Source organism: Nicotiana attenuata, chromosome 8, assembly GCF_001879085.1.
Source record: "Nicotiana attenuata strain UT chromosome 8, NIATTr2, whole genome shotgun sequence".
Lineage (NCBI taxonomy): Eukaryota > Viridiplantae > Streptophyta > Magnoliopsida > Solanales > Solanaceae > Nicotiana > Nicotiana attenuata.
In genome coordinates, this window is record NC_031996.1 from 43,534,054 (window position 1) to 43,552,376 (window position 18,323).

The window sequence follows — 18,323 nt, forward strand, 5'->3', positions numbered from 1 at the left end:
AGAAAGAAAAGCAAGAAAAACAAAGAGCAGAAATCAAAAGAAAAGAAACGGGAAGAGGAACCGGGATGACGCACGCAACCGTGGCAAACATGTAGACACTCATTTAACTGTATAGGTGCATCACACCCTAATGTGCGGTTACCTATCTGTTACTTGTCTCAAACTAACCGTGGTTGCTGTCAAATTTCCAGCTTAGGTTTTTAGAAACGGTGGTTGGTTTTTTGTAAACTGGCATCGCATCGGTATTTTACCAAATCAAAAGGAAGTACAGAAATATCGTCTGAAATGACTTTGCCACCAGTTCTCATCACTGAAGACAGCCCTATATCAGGGATCCTGGCCTCCGAGTCTGCCACAGCTGAAGAAAACCGGATATTACATCTCCGAGTTATGGAGATGTGGGATGCATGGACTAATGGAAGGGAGCCTCCAAGTGTCATCCCTGGATTCCCCGAGTTGTTTCCTAGAACAGAGGGTACCTCTAACATCCCCATCAGTCATCCAAATACTCCGTTGGGACAACCTACCATATCCGCTCACTTTGTAGGAACACCTTCTGAGGTCTGCCCCCAGGTGTTCACATCAGGAGTAGCTCCCAATATCTTTACCGCTCCACCATGCTCTACCACACTACAACCTTCACTACCTAGGCCCGCTTTTGATCCCTCGGCCTTCACTTTCCAAAATCCCATCTTTCAAGCAGATCCTCCTCAATATCCCACATACACTTACTCCCAACCACCCCCATTTGAGCTTACACCTGGACAAGACAAAACTCCTAAAGCGCCTGAGCAAGATGAGATGGCAAAGAGGATGAGGAGTTTAGAGCAGAGCTTAAAAAATATGCAAGGCTTGAGCGGGCAAAAGAGTGTCTCCTATACAGACCTGTGTATGTTCCCTCATGTACATTTGCCCTCAGGGTTCAAAACACCAAAATTTGAAAAGTATGACGGGCACGGCGACCCTATTGCTCACTTAAAGAAGTATTGTAATCAGCTACGGGGGCCGGTGGCAAAGAAGAATTGTTGATGGCATATTTTGGAGAAAGTTTAATCGGCATTGCCTCAGAGTGGTATATGGACCAAGACGTGTCACGTTGGCATATTTGGGACGACCTTGCCAGAGACTTTGTCAGGCAATTTCAGTACAATATAGACATTGCGCCGGATAGGAACTCCTTGGCTAATCTAAAAAAAGAAACCCACAGAAAGTTTTCGAGAATATGCAATTAAGTGGCGCGAACAGGCGTCAAGAGGGAAGCCTCCAATGAATGAGGTAGAAATGGTCACTGTATTTATTCAGGCTTAGGAAGCGGACTATTTTCAGAACATGATGTCGACCATGGGCAAACCTTTTGCAGAGGCGATTAAGATTGGTGAAATCGTGGAGAATGGTCCGAAGACAGGAAGAATCTTGAGTCAGTCGGCCATTAGGCAACCTCCCAAGCCATCCAAGGCGGGTCTGGAGGAATGGTCAAAGGTCATAAGAAAGAAGAAACGGTCATGGAAGCCTCAGGGGCAAGGAGACACCGAGCTGCTAGACCCATGTTTTCTGAGAGAGCCTCTCAACACTACTACCCTCATCCTGACATGGCTTATGCCCCATAACCATATGCGGTCATGAACGCTCAACCCTTTGCCCGACCGCAGCCACATGCCAACAGAAATAAACCTCCATTCCCAAGAGATCAGCCTCCCTACCAGAACCACTATAACCCCCGACCTCCGCAGAATAACTTCCATCCTCGGGAACCACCTACGAGACCAAACTTTACCCCAGTTGGTGAATCTTACTCTAGCCTGTTCCCGAAACTTGTCCAAATGGGTCTACTGCAGCCGGTCCCTCAAAACAGACAAGACCCGGTATCGCCTGCCTACAGAGCTGGTGTCAGGTGTGCATACCATTCAGGGGCAGAGGGCCATCATACAAATGACTGTTGGACTCTGAAACAAGCGGTGGAAAACTTAATAGAGCAAGGGAAAATTGTGTTGAAGGATGAAGATGTCCCAAATGTGACCAATAATCCGCTGCCCGCCCACAACAACGGTCCAGTAATCGGGATGATTTGTGAGGACAGAAAATTCGATCCAGCCTTAAAAGCTATAATTGCTATTGCCGATGCAGAAAGAAAGCCCGAGGTGGCCCCGAAGCAAGAGAAAGGGGAAAAGAAGAGCAAAATCACCAAGACAGAACCAGAAAAGAAAGCTGATTTGAAAAAGGGACACAAATGTACGTACCCAAGCAAGCCTATGTGGTGCAGGGGACAATCAAACCACCTTGGCTGAGTGAGCCAGTGGTTATTGGACGCGTACCACAGAAGCCAATGACAGACCCCTCTGCGGTACCATGGAATCATCATCAGACCGTGGTTACGTACAAGCGTAAAGAGATCTTGGGAGAGCTGTTAGAAAACCCCCCTATTGAGAAATATTCAAATGTAGAGGAGATAAACAATGCCACCAGAAGGCGTTTCCCGCCTAAGAAGCCTGTGAGTGCTGAGGAAGCAGAAGTGTTCTTCCAAAAAATGAAAATGGCTGATTATGAGGTGGTACATTTGTATGAAACTTTTGTCAAGCCTAAATACGGTATAGAGGAAGATGATGAGGTTTTCATGGCTGAAGAAAGTGAGGAAATACGTGGGGCAATGAGGAAAATGCTCTACGAAACCCACATGGTCCAGCCGGGAGAAGGGACTAGCACCGCTGAGGTGCTCTACATTGGACCAGATGCTAAACTCGAAATGGAAAGAAGGTGACCTTGAGGAAATAAAACAAAGAATTGGAACAATTGAAGGAAAATTGGTTCGCGGTTTGGAAAGGTCCATACATTACAACTAAAGAGTGTGCTGTACTCAGGGCACATCCGGGCAGTTGTACCAACAAAGAATGGCCCGCGCTTACAACAAGAAGGTGCCTCCCAAGAATTTTGAAGTGGGACAACTCGTGTTAAGACGCATTCTCCCTCATCACCAGGAAGCAAAAGGAAAATTCGCTCCTAATTGGAAGGGTCCATACATCATCTGGAAAATATGGCCGAAAGGAGCATTGTATTTGGAAGATATCAAAGGAAATGATCCCGAAACAGCTGTGAATGCAGATGCAGTAAAAGGTACAATGTCTAGGCTCTCTGCGGTGTTGGTTTTTGTGCAATTGAGATGACGAAGGCTTTCCTTCTCGCTATCCAAACACTATCAACCCTTCGTAAACCCATTTGAGCCGGTTACCCTTCTTTGGCTACCCTCTTTGGAACCCGGAAGTATTATCGAAAAAAAAGAAGAGAAAAAAAAAGAGAGGAAAAAAAGAAAAGGAAAAGAAAATATGATGGAAAAAGAGAAAAAGAAAAAACAAAGAAAAGAAAAAGAAAATATGATATGGTGAAAAAAAAAAACCAAAATTATTTGCCTGAACTACGTTTGACTTGATTCTGAAAGGATACGTAGGCAGTCTCTCGCTGAGGTTCAGTCACACCAAAACAAAAATCCCAATTTCCCCAAAAGATGAAACTGGGGCAGATGATATAATGGTTCGGCCATGCATCCGCCGAAATGGTTCCAAAGTTGTAGTCCCGCCCAAAATCCTTTTTATCCCAAAACCTTGTCCAAGTCCTTCCGATCAATTGGCAAAGGCGTGGGAATCGAAAAACAACATTGTTGGGATCTGATAAAGTCCAAATTAAGAGAAATAAAATGAGAGAGTCTTATCGGTGAAAACCCTCGGGCACCATAAGGCAACGGTGAGTAGAGAATTTGAAAATGAGAGAGTCTGCTTAGTGAAAACTTGCAAAGAGCACTATCGGGCGACGATGAGAAGAGAAATGAGAGAGGTCGATTGGCAAAAACCCGCAAAGGGCGCTGTCGGCCGAGAAGAAGACATCTCATCACTAAAAGAGTCCTGGCAAGTTTCCCTGGTTTTGAAATGGGTTCGCGAGAAGCTGGAAAGTTTGTGTGGGTCGGGCATCCAGTCCAAGAAGCATGTCATGTTCATTTGAAGCTAGCATGCACACCCCAGATAAGTCCTTCTTTTCCCCGAAAGGGACGCTTCTCTTTAAACTCATATGATTGCCTTTTTGCATACTTCTCTTTGAAACCCTTTCGGTATAACTCTGATTCCGTAACTAGTACAAAGAAAAGGTGGCAGGACCGGTTTCACAGGGCTCCGCCTGGTCAGAGTCGAAGAAAGTACTCAGCCTTAGCAAGTGCGTCAGGCCAATCCCGACTGACCATGGTGGTTGATGCTTTCAAAGCGAAAACATTGGAAAAGAAAGGAAGTCAAAGTCAAAGGTCCTAAGGGCAGAATAAAGTGAAAAGGTCAGAGCCCACACGAGCGAGTCATAATGAAATCCTGAAGGCTGAGCCCTGTCGGTTTGAAAAGAGATCCACCCTTAAGGCAAACGAGCAGCAAAGTTCTCAGCGGAAATGGGGCCGGGATCAAGCAGTTGAGATGATCAAGGCCACAAAACCAACCACCGTTTCAAACTAACAAATTGTTCTTTGTTGAAAACAGGTCTAATTCAAAGCAACCGTGCAAGAAGCAGGTGCAATCCAAAAGGAAATGAAATGCGCAAGCGCTGAAACAGCTTTGCAGCAGGAAAACGACCAAAAAGGAAGTTTCCCTCCCAAATTCTTTCATGCGTTTTGCTAAATAAAAAGGAAAACATATAAAGAGGAAAAAAACAGAAAAAGAAAGAAGAAAAATAAAAATGAAAATCCCAAAAGAAAAACAAATCATGGTAGCATAGGATCCCATTCCTTAAATCTCCCGACCAAAAAACCGAGAAGCCTTTTCTTTCCAAATCCTGGCCAAAAAACCGAGGATCTCCCGGCCAAAAACCGTGGAGCTTTTTCTTTCCGAATCCCGGCCAAAAACCCGAGGATCTCCCGGCCAAAAACCGAGAAGCTTTTTCTTTTCAAATCCCGGCCAAAAACCGAGAATCTCCCGGCCAAAAAACCGAGGAGCTTTTTCTTTCCAAATCCCGGCCAAAAAACCGAGGATCTCCCNCCCTATATAATCCACCCCAACACTACTACCCACCACAAAACCCTCAATATTCTGTCAGATCACCCCAATACCACGTCCACCACGCACAGTCGTATGCTCAACCCCCTCCTTATCCGCGATGGCGTGCACCAGCTCCACAAAATCCTTATCCCCCTCTAAAAACATACCGAAACCCTACTGGTCCAAGCTTTCGACCCAAGCCGGAGTACCGAAATGAAAGGCAGCAGCGGAAGAAAACTTTCACCCCGCTTGGGGAGTCTTATACCAGTCTGTTTCAGAGGTTGAGGCAGTTGGATGTTCTGAGCCGATTGAGTCAAAATTACCAAATCCCCCACCAAAGAACCTGGATTATTCCCTCAGATGTGCATATTGTTCTGATGCTTTGGGGCACGACACAGAAAAGTGTTGGCATTTGAAGAACGCCATCGAGGAGCTCATCGATACAAACCAAATTATGGTCTAGAGACCGGAAACTTCAAACATCAATCAAAATCCACTGCCAGCTCATGCTGAAACACACATGATTGAGATAGTGTATAAGGATGGGGAGCCCGAGAAGACTTCGAAGTTTGTCATGATGATCCGTGCCAGTGAAAGCAATTTAGTCAAAACTCCAGTTGTTACAAATGCAACGTCTCCGATCGCTGAAGGGCTGGCGGACAAGCTAAGCCCGCCCAATGTTAAGCCGCCTATCTTCGTTGTGAAAGGGTTCCCAGATGATGTTGAAGCAAAGAAAGGAAAGACGAAAGTGGTGGTGTCGGGGGCAGTAAGTAAGCTTGTCATAATTGTGGAAGGGGCTCGCACCGACCCTATTGTTATTAAGCCTATGACCCAACTGCCGATAAATAACACCAAGGCTGTTCCATGGAATTACAAGCATGTGATAATAGCCTATAAAGGGAAAGAAGTGGAAGAGGGAGTTAATGAAACTCGGGGGTTAACTCGTTCGGGGAGATGCTTTACCCCAGAGGAATTAAGGAAAGCTAAACCACTCAAGGATAACCCAATCCTAGTGAAGAAGCCAGTCATTGAAGAGGAGGTGGAAGAATTTTTGAGAAAAATGAAGGTGCAGGATTACTCCATCGTAAAACAGTTGAGGAAGACACCTGCTCAGATTTCTCTTCTATCATTGCTGATACATTCGGACGAGCACCGCCGGGCCCTCATGAAAATTTTGAATGAAGCTCATGTCCCTGAAAAGATCACAGTGAACCATTTGGAGAAGATTGCCAACAAGATATTCGAGACAAACAGAATCACCTTCTCGGATGATGAGTTGCCTTTGTAGGGTACGGAACACAATCGGGCTCTTTATCTCACAGTGAAATGCAAAGATTCTGTGGTCACAAGGGTACTAGTTGACAATGGTTCCAGTGCAAACATTTTCCCTCTCTCCACTCTGTACAAGTTGAACATTGATACTGAAAGTATCCACAAGAACAATATATGTGTCCGAGGTTTCGACGGAGGGGGAAAAGATTCTGTTGGCGATATCGTGCTCGAACTAACGATAGGACCAGTTGAATTTACCATGGAATTCCAGGTACTAGATGTGGCCGTTTCCTACAATTTATTGTTGGGCAGGCCCTGGATACATGTTGCCAAAGCGGTCCCTTCTTCCCTGCACCAGATGGTCAAGTTCGAGTGGGACAGACAAGAGATCGTCGTGCATGGTGATGAGAACTTGTGTGCTTACAATGATACCTTTGTCCCGTTTGTTGAAGCCGAAGATGATAAGGGACCTTGGGTCTACCAAGTTTCCGAAACAGTTCCAGTTGAGAAGGTTCCGGAAGGGGAGTGTATTCCAGGTCCAAAGTTAGCCTCTGCATCCGTTATGGTGGCATCTGAAATGCTGAAGAATGGTTTTGTGCCGGGCAAAGGTCTGAGCGCATCTCTACGAGATATCGTGCAGCCAATGTCTCTACCTGAAAATCTGGGTACGTTTGGTCTAGGATTCAAGCCCATTGGGGACAATGTTAAGAGGGCTAAAAGGACGAAAAAGAAGGCATGGTCACTCCCGAAGCCTATCCCACGCCTCTCTAGGTCCTTCGTCAAGCCAGGGGTCGTGAAGCGCCAGTGTCAGCAGCCCCAAAGCCTGTGGTTGACTTTGATAGAGAGCTGATTGAAAGGTTCCAAAGTTTATTTGATGAAGTGAACATGGTGGAAATTGGGGAAGGTTCCAGCAAAGAAGATGTGCAGTTTATCGGGCCAAAAGTGAAGCTTAACAATTGGAAGGCTACACCTCTCCCTACTCGGAAGGAGTTTTGGTAGTTTGCTTTAATTTCCTTTCTGTTATCTGGGTTATTCCAGGGTTGTAATCCAGATTTTTATTTTTCGTTTGTTTTGATGTACAAACCCTTCGATCCTTTATTTTCAATGAAATGAAATTTCCCCTTTTCCATTACTCCTGATAGTGTCATTTTTGTTTTTCTTTGTACAGTTCCTTTTATGCTGGTTTCAATGACATGACACGCATGAGGAATCCTCGGCCAAGTCTTAAAAGCCAATCTAATCCGAAATAATAATCCAATAAATAGAGTGTGATGATGAAATAGAATATGATGAAGAGGAGGCATTTGAGGAAATTAGTAAAGAACTAAATCATTTTGAAGAGAAACCCAAGCCTAATTTGAATGAAACTGAAGCAATCAATTTAGGAGATCCAGATAATGTCAGAGAAACCAAGATAAGTGTACACCTAGAACTACAAATCAAGGAAGAAATAATCAAATAATTGTTTGAATATAAAGATATTTTCACATGGTCGTATGACTACATGTCAAGTTTGAGTACTGACTTGGTGGTTCACAAATTGCCAACTGATCCGGCATTTCCTCCCGTCAAGCAGAAGTTGAGGAAGTTTAAAACTGACATGAGTGTGAAGATCAAGGAAGAAGTCACAAAGCAACTTGATGCGAAGGTCATTCGGGTTACTCGATATCCCACTTGGTTAGCTAATGTTGTGCCAGTGCCAAAGAAGGATGGTAAGACCAGGGTGTGTGTTGATTACTGCGATCTCCACAAAGCAAGTTCGAAGGATAACTTCCCGTTGCCAAATATCCACATATTGATTGATAACTGTGCCAAGCATGAGATCGGGTCTTTTGTGGATTGCTATGCGGGATATCACCAGATCTTAATGGCTAAGGAAGATGCAGAAAAGACATCGTTCATCACGCCATAGGGAACATATTGCTACCGGGTAATGCCATTTGGTTTGAAAAAAGCTGGGGCAACTCACATGAGGGCAATGACTACCATATTTCATGACATGATACACAAGGAGATTGAGGTATACGTAGATGATATGATCATAAAATCCAGGAAGCAGTCAGACTATGTCGGAGACTTGAGAAAGTTTTTCCAGAGGCTCCGCAGGTACAATCTTAAGCTCAACCCTGCAAAGTGTGCATTTGGTGTCCCATATGGGAAACTGTTGGGATTCATAGTCAGTCAGCGAGGTATTGAGTTGGATCCGTCGAAGATTAAGGCCATCCAGGAATTGCCACCGCCAAAGAACAAGACTGAGGTGATGAGTTTGCTCGGGCGGTTAAACGACATTAACAGGTTTATCGCTCAACTCACGACAACTTGTGAGCCCATCTTTAAGCTGCTAAAGAAGGATGTCGCGGTCAAGTGGACTGACGAGTGTCAGAAAGTGTGAGCACGTGATTTTTGCCACGCTTGAATCTCTCCTATAAAATTCCTTAGAATTAGAATTTTTCTTTTAATATTTGAATTTTTAGGATTAATTACATAATTCTTGTGTTTGTTTGCATTTTTGTGTGCATTCTTAATTTGATATAATTCATAAAAATACAAAAATAATGTGTTTGCATTTAGAATTTGATTTTATATTGTTAATCAATTAACATTACTAAAATAAGAGGAAAATAACAAAAATAATCATTTACATTTTTTTAAGTCTTTCTTTTAAACTTTGGTAGTTTAGTTAGTTTTAGGTAAAATTAAATTAGTTTNATTAGTTTAATTCAAGTCTTTGTTATCTTTAATTTTAATTTTCTTTTCTTTTAACAAAAACACAAAAAATAAAGAGAAATGAAATGAAATTGAGTTGACTTTAAATAAAAAGGGAAGTTAATTGAAAAGAAATAAAAGAGAAAAAAAAAGGTCTGCTTTGGGCTTAACTTAATTAAATTCGCTAGCCCAAAGCCAAAATTCCCATGATCCGTTCCATATTAGGCCCAAACCCTCAACCCAGTCCGGTCCAGCAGATGCCCAAAACGGCGTCGTTTTAATGGCAATTAATCCTGGCCGTCGAGGATTTTTGATCCTACGGTCAGGAACTAGGGTAGGCTTAGTATAAAATGGTCGGATAAGCCCCCCTACCCCCTCAATCGTCTCCCATTCTATCCCTATAACGCCGGCGTAACGCCACCGCTCCTCCGCCGTCTCCCACCGTCCGCCGCCGGCCGGAAATCGCCTCCGCCGGCGACTTGGGACACCAAAAGCCGATCCTATCCCAAGTGGCGACTCTAAAAACAAATAAATAATCCCATTTCGAATAATATCACTTTAAATGGAAAAACTCCCTTATACATTATCCTTCAGGGTAGATGTGTAAAAAGGAGGTGTGACAGCTCGCTGGTAGTATAACTTGACCAACAAGGCATAAAATGAGGGGTTGAAAGAGTTAAAATCTGAAAATAAAAGAGGGACTTAGGTGTAAATGAAAATCTGAAGGATGCCCTAAGTTTTGCCTATAAAAAGGCATGCGTATTGCCTTGTTTGACAAGTTTGGAACCCCCCCCCCCCAAAACCTTTCCTGAAAATCTGAATCAAAGTTTGAATTTCAAATTTTAGAAGTTCAAAAAAAAATCTGCAATCATATATTTTTTTACTTTCTTTTAGATCTGAATTCCTACTCAAAAATCCAAAAACAAACAGAAATATAGTAAAAAAAAATCAGAAAAAAGCACTGTTCCATTGAAACTTTAGGATAATTTCAATCTCTAGTTGTTAAATCATATCCTCCAGTTCAATGTTTGGCTATTGGATTTTCAAAGGTCTATTAATCTGATTTCGAGTAATTTTGAACCTGAGTAAGCCAGTTTTGGTTGAGTTTTGTTTGCTGAAAGTTATAGAAGTGCTATGTTCATTTTCAAGTTGTTTTCTGGGCATTATCAGTGTTGACTGGGGTAGATCTATTGATTCTGTTGGGTTTTGATACATCTCTGGGCTGCTGAACATTTCTAAGCTGCGTTTGATCTCTGCTAGTGATTGTTGCTGACCTCTTCTACTTCTTCATTTTGTGCTCCAATTCCAGGTACATGTCTTGAACCATGGTGATGTAATTTTCAGAAGTTGGAATGGATTCTCGTTGTTCTTCACCTGCTGAACCTTTTTATCTTCTGTATTTAGTCGTAGTCTAATTCGGTTCATTTCCCCTTTGTTAGTTGAATGTTGTTAATTGAATTGTGTAAACAACCTTTTGAATGTATTAACTGAACCTCCATGGACTATACTAGACTGTGTGATTTGTTAGCACAGTGTGTAGTGTAATAGGCTTGTGTGGAAATGTTGCTCGTAATGATTAATTGCTGTTAACTTTCGACCTAGAGGACAATTTCGGATACTGGAACTGATTTCATGATATAGTCACTAGCCACCTTAGATAATCACGGCATTCTATGACTGTTTGTGTTACTTCCTAGTTTAAATAGCCTCATATGAATAATTGCTCAAAAATCCAGCTGATGCATGAAATTGAATTAGTATTTTCGAGTAAGCATAAGAGCTTGGGTAGAATCAGATAACAAATGTTCACATCTGTCAAGTTAGTTCATTAAGTTTGTTGGTTTAATTTAGCCGGTGATATTTTAGTTTGGTCAATACACCTTGAACACTGGAATAATAGGTTCAGTCCTATATGAGCCTGACTATAAAATTAGAGCCAAAGCAGTCAATAACATTTAGATTTGAGTAGCATAATGTGCAATTATTTCAGTAAATACTTGCTTAAATTGAATTGAAGTTTGGTCTGGTTTAACAGTTTGGGCTCAACAACCCATTACCAAAAGCGCAAGCCTCAGTGCTTTAACGAGTGGCCCAGGTTCAGTTCGGATGCCTATGTGTGTGCGGGCCTGGGCCCAATTTTGTGATTGGCCATTCCTTGACGTAGCATGAGCGCCATTTTTCCTTCTGGTTGACTTTAATACAGTAACAAATTCATTAGGAATATGGGAAATTAATTCGCAATATAAATTTAGGTTTTCGAATTAGGTAGCGGGTTCAAATTAAGAGGGTTCATCCTTTTGTTTGAATTCGGACTTGAATTCGAGGCCTGAATTTATAAATGCAAATTAATTAGGCCCTTTAGAGACACAAAAATAATAATAAACAGAAAATCCTAGGTCGCTCTAGTTTGGCTTTTAAATAATAAAGTGAGATGAGCCTCGCCAAACAAAACACATAAATTGCGGGGCCCTCATTGAATGCTTAATTAAAATATTTAGACTCGCGACGTGCCATTAGCGAATTTTCATGGCCTCCCGCAAAGATAATAACTCGTTAGTCGCTTTAGGCGCGTTTTAATAATTTTACCTTCTTAAATTCGGGTGTGCATTTCATGCAACCCAAATCCAAATCCCAAAATATTGAATAAGAATATGTCGAGGATCCTGGTGCATTTCATGTGACGTGATCCAAAATACGTTCTTAAACGGCGTTCACTTTCTTAAAATTTAACTAAAAGCGGTGAATAATCTTAAAATTGCACTATAAGATGACATGTATTAAAATCAGATTGTTAGCCAATTATAATAATTTAAGCGACCGTGCTAGAACCACGGGATCCGGGGGTGCCTAACACCTTCCCTCGGGTCAACAGAATTCCTTATTCAGAATTTCTGGTTCGCAGACTCCAATTGGGAAGTCGAAATTTTCCTCGATTTGGGATTCAAGTCAAACCGGTGACTTGGGACACCAAAAGCCGATCCTATCCCAAGTGGCGACTCTAAAAACAAATAAATAATCCCATTTCGAATAATATCACTTTAAATGGAAAAACTCCCTTATACATTATCCTTCAGGGTAGATGTGTAAAAAGGAGGTGTGACAGAAAGCATTCGACAAGATCAAGAGGTACTTGTCAAACCCACCTCTGCTAGTCCCGCCGGAGCCCGTGAGGCCTTTAATTCTTTATTTGACAGTCCTGGAAAATTCGTTTGGTTCTGTGTTGGGCCAACATGATATCACTGGCAAGAAGGAGCAGGCCATTTATTATCTCAGCAAGAAATTCACTTCTTATAAGGTCAAGTATACTCTCCTTGAAAGGACGTGTTGTGCCTTGACTTGGGTGGCACAAAAGTTGAAGCATTATCTGTTGTCCTACACTACTTATCTCATTTCTCGCATAGATCCTCTAAAGTATATCTTTCAGAAGCCTATTCCCACGAGAAGACTTGCAAAGTGGCAGATTTTACTCACAGTGTTTGACATCGTCTATGTGACTCGGACTACGATGGAAGCCCAAGCCTTGGCTGATCATTTGGCCGAGAACCCGGTGGATGAAGAGTATGAGCCATTGAGGACCTACTTTCCTGATGAAGAGGTGATGCATATTGACGAGGCTGAGCAGGATGAAAAACTAGGTTAGAAACTTTTCTTTGATAGGGCCACTAACATGAAAGACCTTGGAATAGGAGCTGTGCTCATTTTTGAAACAAGGCATCATTACCCTGTCACAGCCCAACTTCATTTCTATTGTACCAACAACATGGCTGAGTACGAGGCGTGCATTTTGGGTTTGAGGTTAGCTGTAGACATAGGCGTTTAGGAAGTATTGGTTCTGGGAGATTCAGATCTGTTGGTGCACCAGATTCAGGGAGAATGGGAGACTCGAGATTTGAAGCTCATACCATATCGACAATGTCTTCATGACCTTTGTCAACGATTCAGATCAGTAGAGTTTAGGCATATTCCTAGGATCTATAATAAGGTTGTCGACGCCTTGGCTAGTCTGCGTGAATGTTACACCATCCAGATAATGCCTATATTGACCCTTTCCATATTCAAGTTCGTGATCAGCATGCTTATTATAACGTGGTGGAAGAGGAACTTGATGGTGAACCTTGGTTCCACGATATCATGGAGTACATCAGGTCGGAGGTATACCCGGTACAGGCCATAGGTGATCAGAAGAGAACGATTCGACGCCTGGCTAATGGATTCTTCTTAAGTGGAGGAGTTTTGTACAAAAGAACTCCAGATCTTGGATTGCTGAGGTGTATAGATGCTAAATAAGCCACGACCATCATGACCGAGGTGCATTCCGGAGTTTGCGGGCCGCATATGAGTAGATATGTTTTGGAAAAGAAAATTCTTCGAGCAGGTTATTACTGGCTCACCGTGGAACGGTATTGCATCAGCTTCGTGCGCAAATGTCATCAATGCCAGGTACACGATGATCTGATTCATTCTCCGCCATCGGAGTTGCATGCAATGTCCGCACCATGGCCCTTTGTTGCTTGGCGCATGGATGTCATTGGACCAATTGAGCCGGCAGCGTCGAACGGGCATAGGTTTATCCTGGTGGCCATTGAATATTTCACAAAGTGGGTCGAAGCTGTAACTTTCAAATCGATGACCAAGAAAGCAGTGGTGAATTTTGTTCATTCAAATCTAATTTGCCGGTTCGGAATCCCCAAGGTAATCATTACAGATAATGCTGCGAATCTCAACAGCTATCTGATGAAAGAGGTATGCCAACAGTTCAAGATAATGCATTGAAATTCCACCACATATCGCCCCAAGGCAAATGGAGCTGTTGAGGCGGCCAACAAGAACATAAAGAAGATACTTCGAAAGATGGTGCATGGCTCTAGCCAGTGGCATGAGAAGTTGCATTTTGCTTTGCTGAGTTATCGCACTGCTGTTCGCACTTCAGTAGGTGCAACGCCTTATTTGCTGGTATATGGGACTGAAGCAATTATACTCGCGGAAGTTGAGATCCCATCCCTTCGGATTGTCGCTGAAGCTGAAATCGATAATGATGAGTGGGTCAAAACCCGATTGGAGCAGTTAAGTCTGGTTGATGAGAAAGGATTGGCGGCAGTATGTCACGGTCAATTGTATCAAAAGAGAATGGCAAGAGCATACAACAAGAAGGTGCGTCCCCGGAAATTTGAAGTGGGTCAGCAGGTATTAAAACGCATCCTGCCACATCAAGCTGAAGCTAAAGGCAAGTTTAGCCCAAACTAGCAGGGGTCGTTCATTGTAACGAGAGTGTTGCCCAATGGTGCTTTATATTTAACAGATGTAGAAGGCAAATGTGTAGATATGGCTGTTAATTCTGATGCAGTCAAGAGATATTATGTATGATTTCTTTGGTTTGTCGTCGATTGCGTTGTTTGTATTTGGCATTTCTCAAAGATTGGAATGACGAAGACATTTTATTCTGCTATGCAAACACTTTATCCTTTGTTACCCCTTTTGAGCCTTATTTATTTTCTTTCATACCCCTCTTTAGGAATCGGCAGTAGGGTTTAAACATAGAGAAACGGAAGAAAAGAAGGAAAAAGAAAAAGAGAAAAGAAAAAAAAAGAAAAGAAAAGGAGAAAAAAAAGAAAAAAAAAAGAAAAAGAAAAAAGAGAAGAAAAGAAAAGCAAAAGAAAAGTAACAAAAGCGAAGCAACTTTATGTCTTGAACTACGTTCGGCTTGATCCCTTTTAAGGATACGTAGGCAGCACGGTTCGGTCCAAAATTCCCCAGATTCAAAGAAACTGGGACAAAGTTGTGGTGTCGCGAAAGATCCGATTCCAAAAGTTGTAATTTTGAACCCTTTTCTAAACTATTTTGGGCCTACATGCCGCCTTTTCTTTCTAACCCTGTCCAAAAGCCTACATTACGGTCCAAAGAAAGACCTTCCGACCAATTTTCGAGAAATGCCATGTCAAGTGAGTTAGAGGTATGATTCACATCATGGGTAACACTTTTGTTCATGGGCACAAGGAAAAATGAATAAATGAGAGAGTCTTATTGGTGAAAACCCTCACGGGCACCGTAGGGCGATGGAAAGCTGAGAGAAATTAAAATGAGAGTCTTATTGGAGAAAACCCTCACGGGCACCGTAAGGCGACGATGATTTGGGAGATGAATAAATGAGAGAGGTTTGATAGTGAAAACCCTTCAGGGCACCACAAGCCGAATGAGGTTAGTGACTTTGCAAAGAGATTGGATTATGGTAATCCCAGCCATGAAGTATGAAGACGGGGCACGAACTAAAATGTGATTGGTTGAATGGAATGGGCTGATTAATCCGAAATGCATGTCATGATCATTGGTGCCAGCTGCTTCACTCAAATAAGTCTCTTTTCCATTCTTCCTCAAATAGTCATCTTGGTTTTAATTTTCTTCTTTATTCCTAATTCTCGAAGTCACTTCATTTCCTTTTCTTTTGGGTCTACTTCTCTAAGTCCTTCTCAACGGTAGACTTGTTAAACAAACAAGAAAGGATTTCAAAGCCTATTACCAACTTTCAATTGCACAAAGCAAAAGTCCGGCCGGAGCACATCACAAATGGCATGATTCTGAATAAGCGATAAGGTTTTCTTGGGAATTCAAGTGGTCAAATGGCTCATGAATTTTGAGAAGTACAATGTTTCAAAATTGGCAAGATAGAGTTGTTAAATAACAGGGTGAGTGTAAGTTACTCGGGTCATTCAGGGTTCTGTGGTTGAGGTCTGGTCAGAAAGTCAGACAATTCTTTGCTAGCCCAAGGCAGCTAATCGAAACAAAGCATGGCAGTGGAAAGGCCACCTTCAGCAAGAATGCCGCAAACTAACCACCACGTTTTCAAACTGAAAAGATTTTCTTTGATTGAAACAGGGGCAGGAAATTCCGTGTTCTGGAGGAACCCTCCATGGGGAAAGCATGTGCCAGAGAGGTTCATCCGTACATTTTCAGGACCCACCTGGATAATGGGATTTAATTTCAAGTTTTCAGGACCCTCCTGGATAATGGGATTTAATTTTAAAGTTTTTAGGACCCTCCTGGATAATGTGATTTAGTTTTAAGTTTTTAGGACCCTCCTGGATAATGTGATTTAGTTTTAAGTTTTTAAGACCCTCATAGATAACAAGACTTGGCGTAAGTTTTACCTTTAGGAAATAAAATTTAGCTTTCAAGTTTTCACTCTTGAGATGGGATTTAATTCCAAGTTCTCAAGGCCCTCCTGGATAATGGGATTTAGTTCAAGACCGTCAGGACCCTCCTGGATAATGGGATTTAATTTTAACGTTTTAAGACCTCCATTAGATAATGAAATTTAGCGTAAGTTTACATTTAGGAAGTACAATTTAGCTTTGAAGTTTTCACTTTAAAGATGAGATTTAATTTTAATTTCAAGGGCCCTCCTGGATAATGGGATTTAGCTTTTAAATTCTTAGAGCTCTTTTGGATAACAGGATTTGATTAACACTCACAGATGTTCCCGGTACCAAACTGGGGCAGGAAAGTTTCTTTTGTTTTGTCTGTTTTGTTGTAATGGCACGCGCCCACCTAGAAAACAACGGAATTCACTTCAAATTTTGGCATCAGGCGCCCACCTGGAAAACAAGGGAATTCATTTCAAGTTTTGGCATCAGGCGCCGACCTGGAAAATAAGGGAATTCATTTCAAGTTTTGGCATCAGTCGCCCACCTGGAAAAACAAGGGAATACATTTCAAGTTTTAGCATCAGGCGCCCACCTGGAAAACAAGGGAATAAATTTCAAGTTGTGGCATCAGGCTTCCACATGGAAAACAAGGGAATACATTTCAAGTTTTGGCATCAGGCACCCACCTAGAGAACAAGGGAATACACTTCAAGTTTTGGCATCAGGCGCCCACTTGGAAAACAGGGGAATACACTTCAAGTTTTGGCATCAGGCGCCCACCTGAAAAACAAGGGAATACAGTTCAAGTTTTGGCATCAGGCGCCCACCTGGAGAACAAGGGAATTCATTTCAAGTTTCAGCATCAGGCGCCCACCTGGAGAACAAGGGTATTCATTTCAAGTTTAAGCATTAGGTGCCCACTTGGAGAACAAGGGAATTCATTTCAAGTTTCGGCATCAGGCGCCCACCTGGAGAACAAGGGAATTCATTTCAAGTTTAAGATTGAGGCGCCTACCTGGAGAACAGGGGAATTCATTTCAAGTTCAAGCATCAGGCGCCCACCCGGAGAAAAAGGGAATTCATTTCAAGTTCAAGCATCAGGCGCCCACCTGGAGAAAAAGGGAATTCATTTCAAGTTCAAGCATCAGGCGCCCACCTGGAGAACAAGGGAATTCATTTCAAGTTTCAGCATCAGGCGCCCACCCGGATAACAAGGGAATTCATTTCAAGTTTAAGTATCAGGCGCCCACCTGGAGAACAAGGGAATTCATTTCAAGTTTAAGTCACAGGTGCCCACCTGGAGAACAAGGGAATTAATTTCAAGTTTAAGTATCAGGCGCCCACCTGGAAAACAAGGAAATTCATTCCAAGTCTAAGTTACAGGCGCCCACCTGGAGAACAAGGGAATTCATTTCCAGTTGAGTTGCAGGCGCCCACCTGGAGAACAAGGGAATTTATTTTAAGTTTCAGCATCAGGCGCCCACCTGGATAACAAGGGAATTCATTTTTAGTTTCAGCATCAGGCGCCCACCTGGATAACAAGGGAGTTTATTTTTAGTTTCAGCATCAGGCACCCTCCTGGAGAATGAGGGAATACATTTCAGAAGTAAGCTCAAGACAACAGCAGGAACCCACCTAAAGAATGAGGCCAATTCAAGTTAGAAATAGCAAAAGCTCGCCTCAAGAATGCGAGTCAAGAGGTCAAGATGCACGGCAGAACTACAGAAGTTTTAAGATCAAGTTTGAAGACATATAGATAGGAATCTTGTAACTCATAGATCATAGATTAGCCTAGCTTCTTTTCATTTTTGTTTCAGTGTAATAAGGAGTTCAGCAAGCAGTAGCAGCAGCAGCAGTGAAATTACAGCTTCTCGGTAGTCCTAGCTACCAAAACTTCCAGAACTACACTGACCTGATTCCTTTATAGCCAAGGATATGTAGGCAACCTTGGAAGCAAGGTTCGGTCAGACTTTTCAAAAATGCTTCCCATGGAGTATCCGAACGGGCAAAAATCGCTCGTATTCGCTCACTTTATCTTTGCCTGAAAACTCTTCATGTTTCCGAGCAAAGAGGGGCAGCATATGTAGTGAAAGTCTAGACTCTGCTCACACGATTCAGGGAATGGTCAATCACCCACATCCTGAGGGAGGGAAACGTAGAAGCTGATGTGCTGGCCAACATGGGCTCATCCACGAAAATAAAGGGATCT